The sequence below is a fragment of the Nannospalax galili genome, unplaced genomic scaffold (genome assembly GCF_000622305.1).
Source record: "Nannospalax galili isolate Female #2095 unplaced genomic scaffold, S.galili_v1.0 scaffold210, whole genome shotgun sequence".
NCBI lineage: Eukaryota > Metazoa > Chordata > Mammalia > Rodentia > Spalacidae > Nannospalax > Nannospalax galili.
Window position 1 is genome coordinate 1,055,668 of NW_008329365.1, and position 26,220 is coordinate 1,081,887.

Below are 26,220 nucleotides of genomic sequence, written 5' to 3' on the forward strand. Positions count from 1 at the left end.
GTTTAATGTGTTATTAGAGGGCCGCCCCTTTGTACCCACACTGAGGGGACTAGAGCATTACGGCCTCATTTTCTTCCCAGTGGTGTTTGGCTGTGGGCTCTCCTTTTGTTCCTATGCACACACGTGTGTTCCTAGGGCTGAGCAGGAGTGTGGTTCACATTGTGTCTTGGAGAGAAGTGTTATTTAATGAGATGATTGCCCCTATGTGGTACAGGTGAGTGGGTTGTCCCCATACCAATTGTAGTCCTCCCCACAGGCCTTGCAGCATAGAGAGGAAGGGAAGGGGGAGGTATTCCTGGTTTGGTGGGTAAGGAGGTACAAAGCCCTTTCTAAAGGCCCATGACTTTATAGGTTAGCTCAAACCACCTCAGTTTCCATGGGAGATCTGTCCCCAGAAGTGTGACAACCTCAGTGGTCTAACACTGTAAGGACAGTGTTTATAGAATGTCTGGGACAACTTAGGACCAGCGACATTTTAAAACTTTTCCTTACAATAGATTTTCTATTCTTTGCCTCCTTAATAATTATGAAGTGTCACGTGCCATGTCTACTTCCAGGATGAAGTCCTGAGATACAGGCATAGTGCATTTAAGAACAAAAGGTAATGCTTTATCATGTTCATGGGGCTTCCTCAAGGTAAAGCGTTGATGAAGGTCCAGTTTCTCCATCCATCTCTCTTCATTCATCAAGAATATCAGGAGCATATGTGAAAGGGAAACAGTTCCTTGAGGGAATTTTATGTGTTCTTTATGTATGAGTCCATGTGCATGTGTGTATACATAGGTGTACATGTATGCTTGTGTGTGCTTATGTGTGTATGTGTGTGTGTATGTCTAGGGGTAATGTCTGTGTGTCTGTGTATATGAGAGAGATTCACTATATTTACTTTTCACTATATTTACCTTTTTTCTCATATTTTCTTTGCATTTCCTCTTAAAATGTTACTGTTCTAGCCCAAGATTTATTTTACATTTATTCATATACCCATCCATTTATTACTCAATCCATTTTAGAACCTTTGTCTCATATGGTTCCCTCATCAACCCCCTTTGTCATTGTGATCCTAGCTTTCACTCTATCTTCCCACCAACCTCTACCATCACCCTCACCTTGTTTTGACTATTTCTGTATAAGCAGAACTGGGGCTAAGCATAGCTACATTCTGGGGGCTTGACGCTTGGACTTCATATAGATAAGGTAGATCATGCCAACCATAAATTATATTTATGGCAGAATTTTGATGGTCCATTCTACCATAAAAAAAAATATATATATATATTTCAGAGGTATGTCATACTATGTTCATATCAAAATGTGGCTGAGTTGTCACAAATCATGTACCCAAAAAATTATGCCAGGACCATGTCACATTGCATGGATATAGAAAATGCGTAGTGGATCAAATCACCAAATAAGAACGTAGCAGTGTTTGCCAAGGTCATGTTGCTATGCTTCAATGTGGCAGTGGTGTGATTGAGCAGCAGCCCTTCTTCGGACTATCAACTGGTACATGAGGAGAATCTACCATATTTTATCAGAATGTGTCCTTCAGATGTCTCTGAAAATTGCTCTCAACATTATGTTCATCTGCCTCATACCTTTGTGCCACCCAGCAACAACTAGAATGCATTTCTAATAACGTTGAGATGGAGATGAAAGATCTGGACATCCTAGGCTATTTAGCAGAGAAAACATGTATCCGTTTGTCCTCCACATGTTGTTTGTTTTTAAAAAGTTCAGTCTCATCAATTCTTTTGCATATAATCAACACAGCTGTTTGACTTTTCTTTGGCTCTGATGTGGCTTCCATGTCCTCTATCAACCTCAGCTCTCCAGTAGGTCTGTCTGATCAGTGCTTCACTTCCTGTTTCCCACAACCTCAACTCCTCATCTCTTCTGACCTTGCCTCTTGAAACTTCAGGCTCAGGGCTCAGACTCTTGATCACTTGTGGAGCTCTCCTGGGCTCATCTAGACAGCCTGTCAGTCTCCTGCCTGTCACAGCAATGACTCATCTCCATATTCCAACACTTGTTTTCCATAATCTGTGTAATAATCCACAGACTTGTGCCTAATGGTATTTCTCTCTGACCATGAATGCCAGTCAGTAATTGGTCATCATTAAAACAAAAAAAAAGTCTGTAATGAGAGTGGAAGAGAGCATACACATGTTTGTGAGCCTCCTGCACCCACAGTAGACCCCACACTACAAGAAGAGAGCCACACACAGCATGAGCCCTTTAACAGCTGCTTAATTTGAAAATGTTCAAAAATGGTTATCTGATGTGCTTCAGAATGCTACAAATCACAAAATAGTAAAGTGTAAGCATCCTACCAGAAAGTGTCAGTGTAATTTACATAATTATAGAAAACATTTAAGTAACTAATGACATATGACTGCACATTAGTGTCAGGAACAGTTATAGAAATCAGAGGAGAGGATGTTGAATGTATACTTAAAATGTCAAAATCCATATTAGTTTTACTTCAAAACACCTAAAGAAAACAAAATGTTGGGACTGGCATGGTAATACATGTGAGGAAGTGCACTCTTTAAATTTAGAAAAAGAAAAATAATATATTTTAACAATACCATTGGGAATAGAAATGAGATGATTTTGAAGATTGTTTTTTCAATGTAATTACATTTTCATGAGGGAAAGTAACATTTACAATGGCGAGGTGCTCCCGAGCTTGTTAGGACTATCATAGAAGACATAGCCTCCATAGCATTCGAATGCAGCAGTAAATATCTCAGAGTGATGATGAAAAGGTATTTGTAGCTATTAGTTTTATAGCTCTTTAAAAATTTTTTCTTTAATAGTTTGGCAGAAAAAAAAAAGAAGCATTGAGATTTCATTAATGTCAAGGCATAAAACCAGAATGTTTGGAATTACATTTCTATGAGAACCTACTTCTGTGCTGCTTTCCTGAATGGCTTTCATTTCATGATGGGACATGACAGTGAGCTGACGCTTATTCTACCACATAATGGAATCAGATGTGCACACAAGTTGTAACAGCCCTACCGTACATTACTTTGGAACCCTCAATGGGAAGAGGGCATAAAGAAGTTAGTAGGAACGTCTCTGAACAAAATCCCACCTGCTTGTTCTTATGTTTCTCAGCTATCCAGATGGACATTCCATTTTGCTGTCTGCCAAATGTAGTATGAAGGGGAAAGACCTCCACCAGTGAAGGAGGGGGACAAGTTTGCTGGGTACTAGGTACATTGCCATTACCACATATGTGCTGTTTGTATATCCAAGGTTGAAGTCACTATGTATTTGATTCTAAGACCTCTCCATTGGGATGTTTCCCTTGGAGCTAATCCCAGGCAAAGTTAGAGGACACAAGTAAAAATTAACATATTATTTATTTTTCTTGTTGGGACAGAACATCTGACAAAAGCAATGTAAGAAAGGAAGGGTTTATTTTGGCTGTTGGGAACAGACACAGTTCATCAGAACAGGGAAGGCACTAGAATGAGAGATGGCTGGTCACATTGCCTCAGCACTCAGGAACAGAGAGCAGACAGGAACTGGGGCCCAGCTACGAAACCTCAAACTCCGCCCCCAACAACTCACTTCCTCCAGGGAGGCACCACTTCCCAAAGGTCCCACAGTCTTCCAAAACATTGCCACCTGTTGGAGACCAAGAGTTCAAACAGTGGTCCTACAGGGGACATTTCAAATTCAAAGAAGAATAATCGGTATTGATACCCCTGCCTCTACCCTAATGAATGCTTATTTAATTCTCTTCCCTCTCATTAACTGCCTCATTTAGTTTTACTTAACCCAACTTTTCTTAGGGCACATTATATGGCCACAGTTATTACAACTGCTGGTAACAATTATTCTTACTATTATTACTGATGATATTACAGCACTAATATCTTAGCTAACATTTTTTTTCAGCCCCTTTAAGCAAGGCATAATGCCAAATACATTGCATAAATTACCTTATGTAATGGTACTATTAATATCTTTATTTGTAGATGAGACAACTGAATCTTAGAGGTTAAGTAACTTGCCCTTATGAAATTCCTGGCTGCCTATCACACAACCCCCCAAAAAGTGTGTCACCCTATTTAGACTATGATGCTTTTTCTAGTTAATCACCCATTTTCCTACCCTCCTATATAACCTACTAAACTTGAAGAAGGTAATCATTTTCCTGTACTAAAAATTAAGCTACCTAATTAATTAAGCCATAATAATTAGATGGCATTCTAATTTGCAGTTCCATACATCTTTCAGGGGTATCATTTGAATAGACAGTAGAAGTGACTTCCAGTACTTGGGCAAGCTGTTGGCTTTCAAATTCACTTTAGCCTGAGCACAGTGTAACCCTGACTTTGAAGCCATTGTGGATGAGAAGAGAGATGCAGGTCACTAATGGAGACAGTGGTGAGGAGCTCGGGTCGAAGGAAACCTGGTGGGGATATAGAGATGACTGTAGTCTGGGCATGCTGGCTGTGTGGTCATTGGGTTCTCCAACATGTCTGGCCACATTCTGCTTCACAATTTCTACCCTCAAATTACATTTCATAGTTCATTTCCTACAGGAAAAGGAACTTTATTAATCTGTTCATCTATTCAAAGACACCAGCTCTCTTTGCCTTGAAACATTAGTTGGCAAGTGTGGTACTGTTATGCTGTATCCTAGTCCTCCCTGTGACAGAGGAAGACCAAAAAGGATGGTCATGTAACACATAAATAAAAGAGGACCTCATGGATGGGGCTTTTCTACACGAATGATTCCTTCTGGGTTTCTGAGAAGTCTCATAGGATCTGAAACCCACTTTTCATCGTCTTGGGATTAGGCAGGTACTAAGGTTGAAATTTAACTGACATTGTAGCAATATTAGAAGGTGATTGGGTCATTGGGGCTGTGCCCTTGTGAGTGGATTAATGTCACTATTTCAGAAGCAAGCTAGTTATCGAGGAATGGCTTTATGAATGAATGCAAGTTCATGTTCCGCAACTCTCTTTCTATCTTTTGCTATGTGCTCAGGCTTCCAGCACAATGTGAGGCTCTCTGCCCTATTTTGACACAACCAGATGCCGACAACCAAGCCCTTGAACTCGTCAGCCTTAAGAACTGTGAGAAATAAATTGCTCTTCTCTATAAACCACCCAATCTGTATCATTCTGTTATAAACAACATAAAATGGACTAAGACAGCAGGGTATGACTTTCAAATCAACATGCAAACAGATAAACAAATGTGCATTCCAGAGGAACACCAATATGCATATTTATAAGGCTACATCCAGAAACAGTTGGATGGCACTGAGCATGTATGAGGAAATGGGGCCATGATTTCCATTCCACAAATGTATTTCCCTTGCCCTATTAACTTTAGGCCAAAAGCCAGCAGGAAACTGCTAACCTCAAACCTGATCTGTTACACCCCGGTCCTGGCAGAGACCGTCTTGGTCAAATCATAGAATACTGGGTTAAAAATAACTTAGTAGGGGGAGTGGCTGACATAAATAATAAGCCAAGGCACTAACTAGCAATTCGGGTCCAGGTTGGACAGACAGGTAGCTGAGCTAAATGTAAAGGTTTGACTCATGCACACCAGTCCTGAAGCATTGTCAAGCATCGTGTCTTTAATTTTGTCTTTTAAATTTTAAATTAAGTTAATTAATTAATTAATTTTTGAGTCAGAGTGACATACAGCACAGGCTGACCTCCAGCTCATTATGTAGTTGAGCCTGGCCTTGAACTCATGATCCTTCTGCCTCCACCTCCCAAGCAGTAGGATTAGAAGCATATGCTACTACACCCTAGCAATGTGCCCTCTTTTAAAAGCTGGACAAGAGAAGGTCTGTTGGAGATGGCAGAAGAACAGAACTAGGAGAGCATGGGGGAAGGCTCACCTGTTCTTTTTTCTCTTAATTCTCAGAGGCAATCTGACCCAGTAAACGGGCCACCATCCCACTACCAAACACCCTTATTCCTGTCAGGGTAAGCCCTGCCCAGATGAATCCAGGAAAAAAATAAATAAATAAACAAATAACAGGTCTTAGATAGCCTTAGTCCTATTAGGGTCAGTTATCACCACTTCTCTGGTTTTGTTCAAGCCCAAGTCTACTGTGGCCCCCAGGAGACACCCTTGAGCTCCCATTCCTATGTCTACCTTCACTGAGACAGGAAGTCCCTAACATCAGTGTCAATATCCAGTGGGGTTTAGGGAAAATCACCCTCAGGTCCCAGGCTGCAGAGGACACGGTATTCACCGTTGGTCTCCCAGCAAGGCTCCCAAGACCACTTTGTCTCTTTTCCTCTGTTCCTCTTCATACATCACCCTGAATAACCACCTGCTTTCCAGCATCTGATAACTTCTCACACTGAATTCCTCACCTCCTGCTGTCCCAAAGGAGCATTGAAAAGGTTGAAATGTGCTGTCCAAAATATATTGCCCCATCTCAACTTTCAAATCCTGTGGATGCTGACCGTATTTTGGAAAATAAATCTTTGTAGATATAATTAAAATCTGAAGGTGAGGTCATCTTGGATTGTCAAGGTGGATACTAAATCTGACGACAAAGGTTCTTTTTAAAATTTTTTAAAAAATTTTTAAGAGTTTCACACATAAGCATGAATACCATTCCCTTCTCTTCCAATCCCCCTCCAGTTCCTCCCATGGCCCTCTTCCCAAGTTCTTATCCTCTTTGTTGATTATTATTGTCAAGTACGCATACATACATTTATAAATGTACATATACACACACATATGATGCATTGAGCCCATTTAGTATTGAGTGTGTATACATGTGTTTAGAGCTCCCCACTTGGGATTAGATAGCTTCTCAGGGAGCTAGTCCCTGGAGAAAACTGATTCTCCCTCCCTCAGCATCCACTGATTGCATATAGCTCTTCTTCTTGAGATAGGACACTGAAGTTTTCCCCCATCCAAATTGGCTTGTCAACTGGTTTTGTCGTTATGCAGATCTTGTTAGGCTATTATATGCTATGGAGATTTCATGGGCGACCCTTCCTTATCATGTGTAGAATGCATTAACTAGCAACAGATGTCTTGTCCCCCTGGTTCTTACAATCTTTCCAGCCCCTCTGCCACATTGTTCCTCAAATCTTAGGTGTAGAGGTTACATTGTAGATGTGTCAGTCAGCACTGCGCACCTCAAAGCCAACAAAGGTTCTTACAAGTAAAATAAAGAGTTGTCTAGCACAGTTGAGGAGAGGGCCTTGGGAGATGCAGCAGAGATTGAAAGGATTCACACAGGAGATGGAGCCACCAGAACCAGGCCGAGGCAAGGAGTGGACTTCTGGAAGGAGTAACAGCCCAGCCAAAGCCTTCAGGACTTTATGAGAAGACTTCTTTCCCTATGGTCACCTGGGTGGTAGCCACAGGAACATAGTATGGGGTCTTTTGCCTTCTTCTATAACCTGTGCCTTTAGCTGGTTGCACCCATTGGGCTTCAGTTCAGGCCTTCTTGACTCAGTCTCCACACTTAGCCACTCAGTCTGATCCTTCTGAAATGAGTGTTTCTTACAGCAAGATCTAATTCTCCTTTGCCTACAACTGACCCCCTATTCACTAGAGATCTTCAGGGAGATTTGTTAGAGGCAGAAGGCATTTCTCCTTGCTGGTTAATTTTAGGGAGACGGTAAGGAACCTAAGTGTCCTGCTCACGAGTGTGTGCTTCCTTTTGCTGCGTCCTTGAGCCTGAGTAATGCTGTTTTCTAACAATATGTGCTGTGCACAACCTTCTCCGGGGCTGCTGAGGTGTCATTGTCGAAGGTGATTGAAGGCATGCCTCTATGAAATGTATCATGTTCACAATTCCTTTGTGGTGAAAACATTATTAATGTACTTTCTCAGATTCTGGTTTATGTTGTGTAGGTCTTGCCACAGATCTGGAGGGACTTCATTTGGTCATTAAGAACAGTTAACTCTTCTCATGAAAGGCACAGGAATCCATACTCATGCATATATTTGTGTCCGTTTAGCCATCATCCAAAATGATATAAAGAGACAAGATAACTAGGCGATCACAGAGCTGTGTGATGAACACAGGCATGCTATGTACAGAGAATGTAAGTTTTACAGCATACATCTCAGAAAGCCTCTTTCATTCTGATATCAGTGAAGCCATCATTTTGTAAAATGCAATGAAATAGAACTGAAGAAGGGAGGAAAAAGAGGGGAGAAGGTGGTTGTGACAGCAGAGCAAGAGAAAGAACAAAGCAGAGAGAGGACTGGAGGTATGGGTTAGCAGTTAAGAGTACTGACTGCTTTTACAGAGGACCCGGGTTCAATTCCCAGCACCCACATGGCATTTACCAACTGTCTGTGACTCTTCCAGGGGATCCAACATCATCTTCTGACCTCTGAGGACACTGCATGACGCAGGTGCGCTTACACACATGCAGGCAATGCACTCATACACATAAAAATAATAAATAAAATGTCTTTTTAAAAAAGCAAAAAGCAAAGGAGAAAACCCAGCAGACTCCAATATTGGGCTGGATCTGCTCCCCTTCCTCTTTAGGAACCTTAGGAATGTGTCCTGATTCAGATATTAGTTGACCAAAGGCTTCCTGGAGCCAGAATATTTTCATGTAGTTATACAAATTAGCATTAATATGCATTCAGTTTTCCCGTCTGAATTGAACTGAAATCAGGCCAAAATGAGAACCAACAGCAGGCAGCTAATATTTCTAGTAAATACAAGTCAAAGCCTAGAATGTGGGGTGCTATGTTTGATACTTCAGGTGTTCTGAAAGTGGGAGAGGCTAAGGGGCCCTGTTTGGAAACCTTGGGATCACTGAATATGTATGTCGTTTCTATGTGTGTGGGGGTCTTTCCCCAAGATGCCTCTCCCTAGTTAGGGAAGAGCAAGTATCTCTGGGGCCTCCCATTGAACTTAGCTTGTCTACAGACAAGTCTGCAGTTCTCAGAGAAGAGAGCTATTCCATTTATCTGGCCCTTAGAGACCATTTCTTCATTCTGAAATTTATTTACATGAAAGGAAAATCAAACAGTTCTGTAAAACCCTTTTTTTCTCTGACTAGAAACAAAAATTAAAAATAACTGTTTTAGTGTCAGGCACATGCTTTTATCCCAGCACTTGGGAGGCAGAGGCAGGCAAATCTCTGTGAAATCAAGGACAGCCTGGTCTACATAGTGAGGTCCAGGCCAGGGGGTCCACATGGAGACCTTGTCATAAACAAACAAATAAAACCCATATAAGTGTTTTAGTGCAAGGAGACTGAACTTGTATCTACTTACTAAATCTCAACATTTGGTTGGAAATATATTAAGAATTAGTGTTCCCTTCTGATTTACTAAATTTGAGTCCTTTGAGACAAATTAATGCACCATGAAAATTTATATGTGGCCAAAGGCATCGAGCCTACAATGAATCAGCCTTTAGAGGTGTCAAAAAGAGTGAAAGTTCTAGCCTGTACTGGCTCTGGGATTTTGTGAATGTTTTGGCCTTGTTATGCCCCATACCTTGATGGTGGTGAACAGAAGTTTCTCAGTAGACTGTGTGCAACATGTGAGTTTCTGGAGCCTTTCTACCTAGCTGGGCATGCTCAAGGACTACTGGGGGCTCCAGACAGCCTGTGACTGGGAAGTCAAGCCACTTCATTTACAATTCCGTGTTGAGATTTCCTTTCCAGCATGGGTCACAGAGGCCCATTTAAAGACTGCCCACACTCTGTAAATATGGGAGTCTCAGACCTTTATTCCTGCACGTATTTTAACCGAGTCCCATCTAGGTGTGGCTCCTCAGAGTCCCATTCATTCACAGCTTCAAGGGCACTGGCCCCAGGCCAGTCAGATCCTGAGAGCAGCCAGTGGAGAGAAGAAAACAAGTAGGCAAGCTCCCTGGCTGTGGAGGCAGCTCCAATTTTCAGAGGAATCAAGAACAGAAAGATTGGGGTCTCAGGTCCTTATTTAAAAATCACAGAACTCTTATTGAGGAGTGAGCTCAGGTGATGAAGTATTTACTGCGTAAGCATAAGGCCCTGAGTTCACCTCTAGAAGCCACATAAAAAAGCCAAACATGGGAGCATGCACTTGTAATCCCAGTCCTGGAGAGGCAGAGACAGGCAGATCTCGGAGTGCACTGGCCAGCCAGCCTAGCCTACTTGGCAAGTTCTAAGCCAATGATAGACCTTGTCTCAAAAAGCTAAATGGGAACAGCATTTGAGGCTGTCCTCTGGCCTCTATCTATGCACCAGATGCACACTCAAAATTGTAGGACTGGTCAGCTATTTGTGCACAGGATAGCATAGCTGTTAGGAAGCAGAGAGTACCCCATCATACAACAGCACATCATTTGGGGACCCTTTCTCACTAGATGGGGGCTCTGCTAACCATCTAGAAGTGAAAATCCAGCAACCATGAGCTCTCATGCAACACCAGTCTAGGTGGAAGCCAGAAAAATCACAAATCAAAGCTCCTTTGGGGACAAAGTTATTGGAAAGTGGTGCTTCTCAGGGTACCCTCACCAAGTATACCCTGGTCAAGATGAGGCACCCATAGCAGAGAGATGAGAGGACTCTCAGCCAGTAGTGAAATGCTGAAAGTGAAGGAGTGACCAGCTACACTGAACAGTCCATACCCAATCTATGCACTGAGAGCATCCTCGGGAACCCATGAGCATTCTTTAAGGAGTAAATGTCAGACACTTGTAATACCACAGGGACATGCTTCCCCATTGCCTTCCATCACCACTGTCTTTCACATCCCTTAGAAAATTAGAGAACCACCACAGTATAGAATCTATCAGAGCTGAATTCACTTGGATTTATATCTCTTCACTGGATGGTAGCCATCAATTTATGGGACTAAACCCACTCTCTTTTCTCTGCCCCTGAGATCAAAGTATTTAGTGAATATATACTATGGATAAGGCCAGTTATCATAGCCTCTTTCACTGTGGCTTCTCAGAGTCTCAAAGAAATGATTCTGGGGTTCAGAGATGGTTCTCCACCTAGATGAGGTGCATGGGAAGCTCGGGTGGCCTCCATTTACTCTAGGAGTCTGCACAGCATGCGACTTCTGTCTTCTCGTGTGGACACCGTGCCTTGCTCTTTCCCACGTTCCTTAGTTCAGGGCAGTGCCTGGACGAATGGATCAGAGAGACGAGACACTGAATGCTGAGGAGTGCTGTGCTGTCTCTGTTCCAGACAGTAAATCATGTACTCAGTCCGTCTAGAAAGGAATAGCTCTCACCGTCAGGAATCCTCCCTCTAATGGGAAAGAAAAAGAAGAAAGATCTTCTGAGGAGAGACAGAGTGGAAGACCTACGTATACTGTTTCTGAAGTGCTTGTGATAAAGAGCCTTTGAATACACAAGGCTAGAAGCCACCCTGTTATGGAAGTTGCTAAAGGCTTAATTCTGTAAAACTTCCTCGGCCGTCTCCCAGCTGATCACGAGCACCACGGAGTACTCTGAATAAAGTAGAGGTCTCTGAAGCTTTTTTGCAAGAACTGATTGGCAAGAGTCCCTGAGACACCTGACTCTACTATTTTTGGACCAGATTCAAAAGAGATGTTGTACTGGGTGTTAACCTGGTAATTAATAAGAATGCTCTGATTTCTAATGATGTCACCTAGTGTCCTCAAATACAGATTGAACAAGATGGCCAACAGCATGATGTTGTGAAGGACACTGCCCAGGACTTCCAGAGCAGATGAACCTGTGGAGAGTGAGCTGTTTCTTACACAGACAGACAGACAGACAGACACACACACACACACACACATTTATTTACTAGTGCATGCCTTTACAAGATATACCCACCCACTCATGCACACACCACAGAAGAGTGCAGATGTGGTATTGACTTGGAGCACTAAGCAATTTTCTGCTTTTTCCTCTTGTACTTGTAAAAGCGCATCAAATTAATTGGAGCCAATTATGTATGAATCCCTTTCTCTCTGCCAATCAAGGCTGCCTGAATGAGCAAGAGATGCTCTCGCCTGCTTGCTTATGCAAAATAATATTCAAAGACTGAAGAGCAATGCACCCTTTAGTTAATCCGTAATGAGAAGATGCTGCTTCAGGAAGACTTGCTTTAACTCTCTGCTGCCCCTTCCAGAAGGCTGAGAAGGCTTCAGGTGGAGACAGAGGCAGAGTCAAAGCCAGTGCTGGCTCCCAGCACCAAACAGGTGTTCTGCCACCCTGGTATAACATGAGCTCTGACCTGGAAGGTCATCACTGAGTCAGACATAATTTGGGATGATTTGGAATGCAAACAGTGTATGCAGGAAAGCTTATCTGTGATATATCTGTCTGGTCTGACCACCATAAATGCACTTTTCACAATATGGTCAATGTCCTTACACATGGGATCAGTCATGCCTTAAAGGAATTCAGCCTCAGAATATTTTCAGTAAATTAAGGCTCACCATACCACATACACACGAACATGATGAACACAGAGGAAGAAATCAAGGAACACTGGATCTTGCATCACTAGAGTAACTAGAAAAGGCTGTGCACTATTCGTCCATTCATTTGCTAGGACCTGCCGTACACAGGAAAAGGGTGACTTATTCCCCAACAGTCACGTGGTGAAGACTTATTACCGGTTTGACTACCTGCCTGTTACCTTGCCCTAGCACTTCACAGTCTCCTCTTGATTTGGAATTATAATCTTGCCTGTCAATGCCAAGTCACTGAAGAGAGGATTTTAACAGAGTTACGTCATTGTTACCCTGGTCATCTGAGCTGAATGGCATAAACTAGACATTCTACTTGGCATTGCAGGGCATTCTTGAGAGAGAGCTGTGGTCTTGGTGGTATATAAGGGATCTGGGTAAGGATTTGGTGCTGGGAAAATGGCAACTGGCTAGCTCCTCCTTGGAGACAGTATCTATAATGTGGCTTCAGTTCTGAGTTAGAAATGGCCTGAAAGCACATGTCACCCAGTAGCAAGCACCATGTTCCGAGAAGTGTCCCTCTAGGTGACAACCATTTAACTAGCCTCTTTACTTGTACCCATTCATGGCAATACCAGCACTTCCATGTGGGCTATTGTGTAAACAGGGAAAGAGCCATGGTTGAGTGAAGAGTATGAATCACTGAAAGACTATGGTTCCCCAGAGCAATCCGGTGGCTGGGCTAATTGGTATATGCGATTGTCATCTTTATGGAATGCTATAGTAGTTACTTATGTATTGCTGTGACCCAAGTGTCACAACTTAAGAAAAGGTTTATTTAGCCCGTGGTTTCAGAGGGTTCTGTCTCCTTGGTTCTAGGAGATTGGACAGAACAATATGGTGGTAGGAGTGTGTGCTGAGATTCACTGTATGGTGGACAGGAGAGAGAGAGACATGGAGGGAGGGAGAGAGGGAGGGTGGGAGGGAGGGAGAGATTGGTTGAGAGGGTGGTTGAGAGAGAAATTCAGGGTGGGTTTTCCACTCTTAGTTAACACCCTCAGGAAACATCTTCACAGATACACCAAGAGATTTGCTTTACAAATCTTCTGGTGCTTCTAAATCAAGTCAGATTGACAATCCAAATCACCATCTCTTAAAATCCATTTTAAATTTTTATTATTGGGAAAATGGAATATCACTTAATCATATGTCAGTAAGCTATCTTTTCAGATTGTCTCCCTATAAGATGTGATCCTTCAGCTGAAAGATCAGGGATTTTGATTTTGTGGACATAGATCATATATGAAAGTAGAGACTGTTGGGCTTGGATTCCAGAGTGGATCTTGAGGCCCTACTATGGCCCATGAAGAATACTGACAGGGAAGCTCAGGGTCTGGCCCTTCCTGAAGCAACAGAAACTGTCTCAATGACTCTCTTCAGCACTAGAACAGTGCCTGGTACCTCGGAGAAGATTATTAAGTGAATGAATATTTCCAGAACACAAGCTGGTACTAACACTCAAGTTGTGCTCTCCAATGGGTTAAATTGCCTTTAATTAGCTAACCATTTGCAGTGTTCTTTTATGAGGGAAGTGTATTAGTATTTCTGAGCAGCTGATTTATAAGTGAACTATTAAGAATGATATGTCCTTAGGTTGAAGCCTGCCTATGGAAAATTGCATTCCAAAGCCACAAATGAACCATTTGAATTGTGTGCTCAATTGCAATGTGAGCAATCATGGTCCCTATCCATGCTGGTCAGTATGATAAAACCACATTGACTCTCAGAGAGCTCGCCAGTCTTTCGTGACCACTGAACAATACTCCTCCAGCTAGGCGCTTCACGGTTTGTTTCGTTTACTTCTCCAAAACTTTGAGCAAATGCTACTTGAACTATACCAAGGAGAAAATGAAGCCAAGAAGCTATGTAGTCTCTATTCCTAAACCCTCCCCCCCACCACACACGCACGCACGCACGCACGCACGCACGCACACGCTCCGCAGGTACCTACCTCAGTTTTCCAAATTGCAAAACAAAGGTTGAAGTGTTTCCCACCTGCCAGCTTTAGTGGTGATTTAGGAGTTACTTGTAAAGTGATCAGAACTGTGCCTTGTGCATACTAAGTCCTCAGTGAATTTTAGTACTTTTATGTTACATACAACCTAGGGTCTCCTGTTAAGACCATCTGACAAAGCCTGTGCTACTTCTAAGATGATTGACATGAATCGTGAACACCACACTCCATGAATTTACCCTGGATTCCAACACTCAATCCTCCTCCACCCTCCCTGCCTGCCTGCAGTACTTCCTTGATTCAGTGAGATTCTGGGGTGGGAGTCCTGATAGAAGGCAGGCAGTGACGTTGGGGATGGAATGAGGAAGTCCATCTGCAGTGCTCAAATTCCCTGAGAATAGGTCTGGATCCAAGGAGCACTAGGTGATGAATGCTTGCCCAGGGGCAAGAGATAACTTGCCCCTATTTGTAGCCAACCTCTTTTTTATTTTTTTAAAGGAAGCCCCCAAACAGCCTTCTGGGTATGCTGTAAGAGTTCACTAGGCGTTTCCAAATCTGTATCTGTTGTTGATCAGTGAGACAGAAAACAATTGCTTCAGGTATGACCTTCAACCATGATTCCATTTGATTCCTTGGCTCCAGTTCCAGCAAACTTTTTGTCATAGAAATGGACAGATTACAAAGCAGAGTTCCTGCTTACATCATCTATACTACCACCAAATTATCTCTCCTTTCACACTCTCAGAAAAAGCACACCTAATTTCTTTCCCCTCAAATCACCTTGAAGACTTAGGGAAGAGCCCTGATTTCATGATAAGTCAGTGATAAAGCCAGAGAATTTGTGGCAACCCTAAGGTTTTATTTGTATATGTCACTCAAGAGCTTTATTTATTTATTTTTACTTTTTGACTGCCATGTGATAATTGTACATATTGATGAGGCACAAAATGGTATTAGACACATCATATATACACATTGTATAATGATCAAATCATGGCATTATGTTAAGTGAAATAAGCCAGGCACAGAAAAAAAAGCACTACATGATCTCACTAATATGTAGACTTAAACTGTTCCTCATAAGATTTGTTTTCAAAGAAATGAAACACTTTTAACTGACTTGGTTAGCAATAGAAATGAAACACTTTTAACTGACTTGGTTAGCAATAGAAATGAAACATTTTTAACTGACTTGGTTAGCAATAGAAGTTACGCTCTTATTCATATAAATCGTTGCCATTCTGTAGTCATTCTCCAATGAAGGTAATACTGACTTCCATGATCCTTTGCCATTTGGAAACTTCATAGAATGCCAAGTAGGATGTAAGTCTGGGAGAACCTGAATCCCAGTAGTTTCACGCTCTAAATCTCCCTCCTGGGCACAGAAAATTTTCCTCCCACCCCCTGAGCTGCTTCTATCTTCCAACCAATTCATACTTAATACATGCTACCAATTGATGGAGCCTAGCCTACATCTCTTTATGATAGGATGATGGTCACCAAGTAAGAGATAAGAATTAACTATTGCTCTTCAGTCTTATCACCTCTTTGTTTCTTCTTTGTTCATTAGAGAGATCCTAAGTAGCTATTATATACCACTGACTGGAACAGGGATTAGGTCTACATGACCAGTGATCACCACTCTTTATACTTAAAAAAGGAAGGATTGGGGCTGGAGAGATGGCTCAGCAGTTAAGAGTACTGACTGCTCTTGCAGAGGACCCGGAATGGATTCCCAGCACCCATATGGTGGCTATGAACTGCCCTTAACTCCAGTTCCAGGGGAATCCGAAGCCCTCTTCTGACTTTCACGGCATTGCACGACACAGGTGCACTCACATACATGCAGGCAATACACTCATACACATAAAATAAAAATAATAAATAATTTTTTTTAAAAAGAAAGATTTTGTTCTGGCATATGGTTGAAAAAGGGTACACTCGACCATGATGGGGAAGGCATGGTGGAGTGTGATGTAGCTAGTCACATTACTTCTACAGTCAGGAGCAAAAATACAGATAAGTATTCATCCACACCCACACGGCCCACCTCAAATTAAGTTCTTCAATGTTTGATCTACCTGCCTTTTTACTTAAGCTTGTATATTCTGCGCATCTGGCATATTACCTGGTATGTAGAAGCAACTTATTCAACTGATGCTTATTGGGTGGTTACTAATTAGCCTGTGAATGGAGCCACCCGTGTTAGCAAATGAGGCGCTTAGTTAAAGTTCAACCTCAGATAAACAGGGAATATGATTTTGGTATAAATATAGTCCAGAATTTCAAAGAAGCCCTACTGTCAAGTAGCAGGGATCTGGATAAACAATTTCAGAACTGTAGTCTAGCAAGGAAGACCCTGAGTTCTTAAGGTACAGAATGAGGCCGGTATGGTAATGTACACCTATGATCCCCCACTTGGTAGATGAAGGTAGGAAAATAAGGAGTTCAAGGTCAGCCTTGGATACATAATGAGTTCAAGTACCTCCTGGGCCATGTAGAGATAAAGACAGAAGAGCAAGTACAATGTCAGAGGCGTTTCCTTGGGAATTCCTTTACTTCTTAAATAATCCTCGTCTTAACCTTTCACCCTAAGCCTTGCTCGCTGTATCTAACAGTTTTCTGAACTAACTTTTTTTTTAGTGCTGGTATTTATTGACTGCCGTGCAGAAGGGCTATCTTTGTATTCATATCAAACCTTTTGCTGTGTGCTTTTGTTTTTTAATACTTTAAGGTTCTGATTTACAAGGCCTGTTGCCTTGTAAATAACCACTACTCATGTTTGTGGCAGGATGATGATAGAGGCCCCCTCCCAGGGGGGGCCCTAGAGCCAGGGGAGTGGTACAGCCAGTCCAGCTCTGACCCAGGGAATGACCACCCAGAGGGATAAGCTAGTGTGCAGAGAAAATAGGCCCAGAAACCTTAGGAGGGAGGCAGAGCTGGCTGGCTCAGCTAGTGGCACGATGACGCATGAAGGAGATTATGTTGTGCTCTTTATTGCCAAAAATAAAAACTTTTAAAAAGACAACTACTGTTGATCAATAAATACCCCTTTCCATGCTGATGTTTGCTTGTCTCCAGCCACCTGAGAACTGCTATGGCTGGGCATGCTCTACCTGGAGACTGTGCTGAGGGGCAGGCCTGAACCTTTTTCACTACAGAGAAATAAAATGTGGGTGGGGCCTTTGCCCCCCTAGCAGATGGTCAGGTCAGAGGATAAAACGGGATGTTCACTGTGGGCAGAGAGGACAGCCATGGTCTAATGCTATTCCCAAAGGGTTACATCTCAGGTTGGGGACATCTGAAATGTGAAGTGCCAGCAGGTGGCCCCAGGCAGTAGACTGAACAGGTTACAGGCTACCTTGTAAAGATTCTAACACTGGAGCCTAAGGTGGAGGTTTCAAAAGCTGGACTAACCAGAGAAGCCTAACTCAGTGGCTCTCAGGGATGCTGTACAGTCCCCTACTGGTGAGTTGGGAAACAGGATGGGAGCAGTGTCTGGGGTTCTGGGGTGTACTAAGCACAGATCAGCAGGAAGGGCCAGGGACACCAAATACCTAGTTAAAAAAAAAAACAAACAAACAAAAAAAAAAAACTCGTCTAAATACCAGCAGCGCCCCAGTAGTCTCTCTGATGACCTGCTCGGCAGCTTGAACAAATGCAATCCAGAGACCAGAAACCAGAAGGGCTGGAGACCTGGAATCCAGCGGTTGCCCTGAGCCCCTTGTCTGCCACACAGGCAAGTGCAACTAGTTTATGCTGAGCACTTCGCTCTGGATCTCATGGCTTAACTGAGTCTGTAAGTCACTCAGCTTCTTCTTCAACCCAGAGAGGGCTGAGAGGACGATGGTTTCAGGGCACAGTGAACCACAGGACTCCATGGGTTGTAGTAAAACCTCTCTGGCTTGCCATTGGGGTCATAGGGAGCCTGTGACTCATCATCAAACTCGGAATACTCACTCTTTGGCCATTCCTCAGGCTTGGGATATACTGTGTGCCTCAATGCGTTGTCTGGGTCATACTCAAAAGCCACCCCCGCAGTAGGGTTCCACTTGGCATGTTCCTTGACGAAGCCCTTCTTGGCATAGGCTCAAAGTCTCAGCTCCTGGCCCTTCCTCAGTTTGACAATAAGGATGTTGTCCTGCTCCACATAGTCATTGGGACCATTATCTAGGTTCCGAGATATCACCGGAATGACCCAGGGACTGTTGGAGGTGAGGTCCCAAGAGGCAACATGGCACGTCTGGTCTTCATTGCACCTCACGTCAAGGGTGAACTCCACACATGTGACAGAACTCTTCACATGTACAGTCCTGGGAGTATTGTAGCTTGTCCACAATGTCATCACTAGTGAGGGGAATTAATCCAAGCCTGTGAGCAATGAATTCATCGTGAAGGACTGAGGAATTGGCATCAATCTGAACCCAGTGGATGGCTATGATGGGCACCTCCGTGGTGAACACCCTCTGGATGGAATTGGCCACCGCCAGGTCGGTGTTCTATATGATGAACTTGACGTTTTCATCCATGAGCTTCACAATGCGCACCGTCCCATGGTTGGCATAGGGCATTGCGACCCGCAGCCTCCAGCGCCAGCACCTGAACTAACTTTTAATTGTTTTCTATAATTCAAATTTCAGAGATAAATTATAGGAGAGTACAGCATGGTCTGAAACCCCTCACACTGGCACAGAAGAAGGTCTGACCACATCTTTTCCATGTGCTGCTTTGGTTTTTAGATTCCCGTTAAAAAGCAGTATTTTATCACAGATGAAATCTATATCTGCTAGGGTCCCAGTCTTGCTGGGCTTGGCCTTTGGCAATGCCAGGAACCATCCCTTCTTGCTGTGGTGTGTTATGAGAGTCATTCTGCATGCTTTCTAAGTGAACCTCATCATTTCAGTATTTTCTTTTGTCATGCCAGACATTGATTTTATATACTTTATGTAGTATTTATACATGCATATGATGTTTTGATCAAATCCGTTCTACAATTCATAACCTACAATTTCTCCCCATTCCCCTCCCACTTTTCCCTTCCAACTTTGTTTGCTTTTGTAAAATCATTTTTTTATTTAATAACCACTGATTCCATTTAGTGCTGCTTCTATGTGCATGGGTACGGGAACATCTATTGGAGCATGGGTAGCCTCTCAGGAACCTGACTCTACCTCCCCCAGCAACCATCAGTTACCAGTAGCTCCTCAGATAGGGGAAAGAACTTCATGAGTCCCTCTCCCATCCACACTGGGATTTTGACTGGCTCCACCTTACACAGTCTAAGGCAGGCAGTCCCAGCCACTGTGAGTTCATGTGGGCAACTGTGATGCTGTGTCCAGCAAATACTGTCTCCCTCTGGCTCTTAAAATCTTTCTTCCCCCTTTTCTGTGATGATCCTTGTGCCTTTGGGGGAGGAAGGGCGGTATTTATGTCCCATTTGGAGTTGAGCTCTCCACAGTGTCTTATTCTCTGCACATTGACCAGTTGTGAGTCTGTGTATTAAGCTTCTGTGATGAGGGTTGAGGGATTCACTAATCTGTGTACATAGAAGCAAGAACTTATGAGGGTAATTTATTAACATGTCCTTTTAGCAGAATAGTACTAGGTTCTCCCTTGGGACCTATGACATAGCCAGCACCAGGGTTTTGTCCCTGTTCATGGTAACATTGGTTGTCTTACAGGGTGGGCTTTAAATTGAATTAGGAAGTAGTTGGTTACTCCCATAAAATTTGTGCCACTACTGTAACCAGTGGGCGTATCTTGCCAGACCAGTCATTATTGTAGCTCACAGGATCATAGCTGGGGTGATGATGCATAGAATCTCCAAGCACTGTCAAAGCTAGCCAGTAGGGAATGAAGTTTCTAGCTTGGTACCAACTTGATTTCTCCATATCCTGACTCAAGTATATAGCATCTTCATCAGTCAAGTCTCACCAAGTTCTGGAGGATATCCAAGCAGATTGTTTTCATGTGTGTTATGGTTTGAAAGTAAAATCCTTCCCCCAAACAAGCTAGGGGTTTAAACATTGCTTTCCTAGCTTGTGGTGCTATTTCAGAAGGTTGTGGAACCTTAAAGGAGGTGTTTCACTGGAAGACTTGGGCCACTGGGGTCTGACTTTATGGTTTAATAGCCTGGGTCCTGCTTCCTTCCCTTTGCTCTTGACTGTGAAAGCAACATGACCAGCCATCTCACTCTCCTGCCTCCATGTCCTCCCTGCCATGGCAGACTGTATTCCTTCTTAAATCATGAGCCAAAATGAGCCCTTCTTTCCTTATTATTTGTTTTTTTGGGGGGGTATTTAATCACAACAATAAGAAAGTAACTAATACCATATATAATTCTCTTTCCCACATATCATGTTTGTCAATGGATTACAGAGAAGCTGGTCTTCTTTAAACTTATTGATAAACCTGAGAACCAGAAGCCAATACTAATTAATTAATGGGGAAAAGTGATGAAATAGGCTGAAGGAGAGATGTTTTTTGGCTGGGGATATATCTCAATGACAGAGCACTTGCCTAGTGCTCCAGTCCTATCTGATGTCATCTTAAAGAGCAATTTCCATCCCATTCTCTGAGAGGTTACAGAAAACAGCATGCTTCCCCGTGTAGTTGATAAGCTGCCCCATAGGCTCAACATCCCCACCTCCTTCATCTCTACCCTCCCACCATGCATCCTCATTTCATAAGGAGTCCTTGTTATCAGTTCTGGGATTGGAACCCAGAACCTTGAACACTCGTGGCAAGCATTTATGATTGCCTATGTCTCCAGCTAGTAAAGCATCTTTCTATACAGAGTACTTTGGCTCTTTTTCCCATTCTATGAGTTACCTTCTGAGTTGAAGTTTCATAAATAGCTTTAAAGGAATCTAGCTTCTCTGTAATCCATTGACAGAGAAACCTGATACTCAATATTTAGATCCATTAAAAGAATTTGCCAGCCAGTCTCTTAATAGAAACATGATATTGTTTGATAAATAAGCTTCTGAACAACTCCCCACTAGGCAGGTGAGAAAATATCCTCATTAGTGAGTATGTTTCCCTTTAATTAGGCTTTTTGAAATGCAGGTGTGAAATGGACTCATCTGTGTGAGTTCCCAAGGATGAGTTGCCATCCAGAGCAGTCTGTCTTGCCAGCAACCTCTTTTCTTCAGTCCATATACTTCCTCCAAACAAAGTCTCTTCCCCTCCTCTGGAACTGAAATAGAACAAACTTAGCTGTTACAGTAGAAAATAAATGTAATGTTTCTAAGATGAAAATTTGAAGCTGTTCTGAGAGCTCAGTCCAGGTTATGGAGCTAGATTCAAAGAGGAGGATACATCCAAGTAGTAAATTCTCAACAGGTCGGGATACAGAAGTGTGACCTCCAGTCATCAGGTACAAATGTAATGTAAAGTTTGAAAGATGCTAGAGATGTTCTTCAGTGGTAGAATGCTTGCCTAGGAGTCTCATGGTTCTAGGAAAAATTTCCACTTCTGGAAAAAAAAATTTTAAGCTACTGGAAGTTATAAAAGAAATTTATTCTTCCCTGTCTTTTTTAACGCATAATAGAAACTACATGATATATAGCATCATATACTAGTATTTAATATATTTCTATTCATTTGTCTCTCCATTCTAGATTTTAACCTCAGTGAGAACAAGAATTTTTGTGCCTTGTTCACTGATATATTTGTAGTAACTATAATAGAGTCAGACACATACAGGTACTTAAATATTTATTGAAGGAATGAATGGATGGTTTAGTCAATGAATGAATGAGAAGGCAGTTCTGTAATTCACGTCATCTTCACAGTGTAATGCAGTGCCATCCACTCTATATTAGCTGTTTGAATTTGAGAAACAGTGAGAGATACTTCCATAACAAATGGCTAGGAAGAAAGGTAATGCAGATAGGAAATATTTGAAATTTCTAGTACCAGATAGAATTTTCATACTTTTTAGTTCCTGTCAAGCCATCTACATTGGGTATATTTAAGAAAACTGAATAAATGAACTTTCCAGCTGCACTACTATTTTGGCTTATCAGAGCTTACATCGCAGAGTTCTTTTAGGACTTACTTGGTGAGGTATTTGGCTTCCTCTAAGTCCCTGGTTATCACCTGTCTCCTGTTTGTGAATAGTAGAACAGGTCTCTCTCCAATAGGCTGCTGGTGAGCCTGCTTTGTCCCCTGAATGGGGAGATCTCACTTCTCAATCAACCACCTGTTCTCTGAGCACTTGCTATTTTCTGATCCATTACTCATTTAACAAAAGGCAGCCAGCCCCAGGAGAACTATTAACCAGTTCTACTTTTAGAGGGGATGGCAGATAAGTGACAACAAAAACAAGATCTCATAAAGGGACTACTAAAAGTAACAGTAGCTTCTTGGATTTTCCTAGAATAAGTGCATATCAAACATCTCTTAAACCAACCATGGTCTTTTGTATCTAAGTTCCAATGCAGCACTTACATCTTTGTATCACAACACACAGTGGGTGCTCACTGAATGTACTTGATTGAATGACAGCCTTAGAGTATGAATGAATATAGTTTAGGATGATATTCAGCAAAAGGGTTGAAAGTAAGATTTTGGTTTTGCTTTAGTCTCTTCAGAGTGTTGATTTCCGTCTCTGACACTTTGGTTATTGATGCTTTTGCAGCAATCCCCTCATGATGCATACCTCGTGGAGGTCTGTATGGATGGCTTAGGCACAAGACTTGATCCTAAATCTCTTGATTCATTGATATGAATCTCTGTGTTCCCTTGCCAGTGATTCTCCTGTGTTTCTTGAGCAGCTTGGGCACCCAAGACAGGTGATGAGGCATTCCCAGGCTCAGGGATCATTGTGGAAGAGGGGGCAGAAAGATTGTAAGAGCTAGAGGTAGTGGATGACCACAAGGAAACTAAGTTTTCCACATAGTTGGTCAGTTATTCATACGAACTCACAGCAATAGTGACAGCATACATAAGTCCTATGTAAGTTCAAGCCACACAAAATCCCAGTATAGACATGGGGAAGTGGGGAAGAAACCCCAACCTTACCTGAGGAGCTGTTGGAAACCAATGGCTTCTGAGAAGGGGAAAACCAGTCTCTTTCAAGGATATGACTCTTGGTAGGTTAACTGGGATCCAGTGGATGGACCCACACTGAAGGTCATTTCAGAACGCAAATTGAACTCTATAGGCCTTATTATAGATACAATAGAGTACATTGAATCAAACAGGGGGGAGTAAGGGGAGGTGCAGATAAGGGAATAGATCTAAATATCATCAAATTATATTATATGAAAATCTCAAAAATTCAATTAAAAATATTTTTTGAAAGGGATGCATAACACAATTAGAGCAGAAGACTTTTTGGTCTTAGGTCATAACTTGCCCTGACCTTTCTTTCCTACTATGTACAGTGTGGAAGTCATACACTACACATTTTCCCAACTCTGTTTCATAGTTTACAATTATGCCAGAAAGAAAAATAATGGATATTCAGGGGTGGGGGGTGGTAAATCCAGAAAAATAGCTTGTCAAAGTTAAACAAGTTTCTTTACCAGAGGGTTTTCAGAGCCCTGTCCTGTGAGATCCACTGTGAATCTCAGAGGGGATGCAGCATGCTTATTGGGTTTGCTAGGCTACCTCCTGGCACTGACATTCTGTTAACTGTGACATTTCTGTGTAGAGCCAACTTTATTGACCAGAGAAAAAAGTTCTGCTGTGCTGTAAGTGGGTTACAATGTGACAGGCAGGATATGTACATGCTGACGTTGCCATTTCTCAGTTTGGATCTGACTGATCAGATCGATTATTAGGACAGTGAATGCGTGCTTGTCTCCCGACTTGCCCCTTCCTGGATATTCATTGATTGGCCCCAGTCTCACCTAGCATAGTCCTGTGAGGTTCAAGATCCAACCCAGCTTCATGACTCTGAAGATGCTGGTGCTGTTAGGATTCAGTGAGGCATGTTGCATATAGAAATCTTGGTAGTAAGCTCCAGTAATTGCCCCCAAATTCCTGGTGCAATGACTGCAGAATTTCTGTTTCCATGGTGAATCTATCTGCATCTGTCACCTAAACTCTTCTTTAAAGGTCATTTCTCCTTCTTGTACCCACAACTTTAAACAAAATCGGGACCAACCCCCTGCACTGTCCCTAATCATTGGGGAACGGGAGTGCAGCGGAAGACAAGAAGCCTTTTATTGGGTGAAGGAACACAGCCACAGCCACCTGTCACACATGGACTGTTGAAGGATAAACTCAAATGCTCCTGTCCTTATACCCCTGGTTCACTTCCTATTCATGTTACTGTAATCATTCCAATTCTGTCACATTTTTGATGTCAAAGAAATATTCATAGGCATTGTCAAGTCCTCAATCTGACAAGATATTAAAGAATCTCTGAGCAGACACATTATTTGAAGGAAAAAATGAAGAACGTGCTAGGAAAGATGTCCTCAACTGGCATGCTGATGAGATCACCTCCTTACCACCAGGACTCATCATACCAGCTCTTGATCTAAGAGACATCACACACAACCATATTGACACAACTCTGCATTAACCAGTAAGCAGTGCACCTGGAATGGGGTTTTTAGCATACAACACAGCCCCACATTTGTGTGATTCAATGCATTCATTCATTAGATCGTTCAGTCACTCATACCAAGAACCAACTAAGGACGAGTGACTGTTCTAGGCACTGGAGGTACAGCAGTGAGTGCCACAGACCAAAAAACAAAAAAAATCTTGTGGGTAGAAAGTTGAAAAGATAGTTTTATATAATATTAGAAGGCATGAACCACTACAGAGGAAAATAAAGCAGTTACAAAGAAATGATCGATTTCTATTGACAGAGAAGTTGCAGTTTCTCCTCAGCTGGCGAAGGGGAGGCCTTTCTGAGAAGACCGTGGGGTCTAGACACTGACAGACAGTATGTGGGTTATCTATGGCTTTCTGGGGAAAAGAGACAAGGATGCTCAAGCAGGAATTGACCAACATGTTCTGGCAACTGTCAGGACATCAGGAGGGAAATTAAGGCATGTGGGAGAACAACAGCAGGAGGTCAGCTCTGATGTCCTCTCTGTCCTTGCTCTGATCCTAAGGTTTCCACCTGGGTGTCTTTTTCTATTATGATACCATAGTCCAAGTTCTTAGTAGTTTTCTAGAAGGCATTTCTTTTTTAAGTTTTTTAATTGAATTTTTATGTATTTCATACAGAACATCTCAAACAATCTTAATCATCTTTATTCCCCTTTCCCCACTGGCACCCTCCTGCAATCCCCACCACCACTGGAATTCATACATTCTGTCATTTGTGTTAAGGCCTACTGTGTCAAGTCCCTCAGTACAAGTTCATCTACTGAGGTCTAGTCAGCCTCTTCTCCAGCCTCTCTGTTGTACCTGCTGTACTCTTCAGCTGAACAATAACTCACATCTGAATGCTGGACCCTTCCTTGGCTTGGCCACTCCCTATGTTCATGTTGTGGCTTCCACGTAGGCACCATATTAGTGTGTAGTGCTTGCCATATGAGCATTCCTTCCAATTGTGGTGTACACACCATGCCCCTGGGCTTCTATGTCTTTGCTCACACTGTAGTGCTTGCTCTGATGTCCTCACACGCTCGCTCTTTGCCTATAATAAATCATGGCCTGTGTGTAGATGTCAATCCACCTCCCCAGCCCCATCCCCTCATGACATTCCCTGTCGCTCTAAGCATCCATGGCCCTTCCTTTCCCTCCCATTGGGACCTCAGTATGTTCATTTGTTCTTTGGATTCTTGAGTTTTCCCGTTTGCTGAGCCTGTGTTCTGTCCGAATTGGATGGTACGCTGTGGTTTGCAATTATGTGTGAGGACCT

The 26,220-nt window shown here is 42.6% G+C and overlaps 1 protein-coding gene and 1 pseudogene across 1 annotated transcript in view; one reads left to right on the plus strand and one right to left on the minus strand.

Annotated features, from left to right (window-relative positions):
- The window catches only part of Grin2b (glutamate ionotropic receptor NMDA type subunit 2B), a 500,196-nt gene that overhangs the window by 434,485 nt on the left and 39,491 nt on the right, over positions 1-26,220 (plus strand). The gene's annotated exons all lie outside the window — the stretch shown is intronic.
- LOC103737573 lies at positions 17,217-18,955 on the minus strand (annotated as a pseudogene).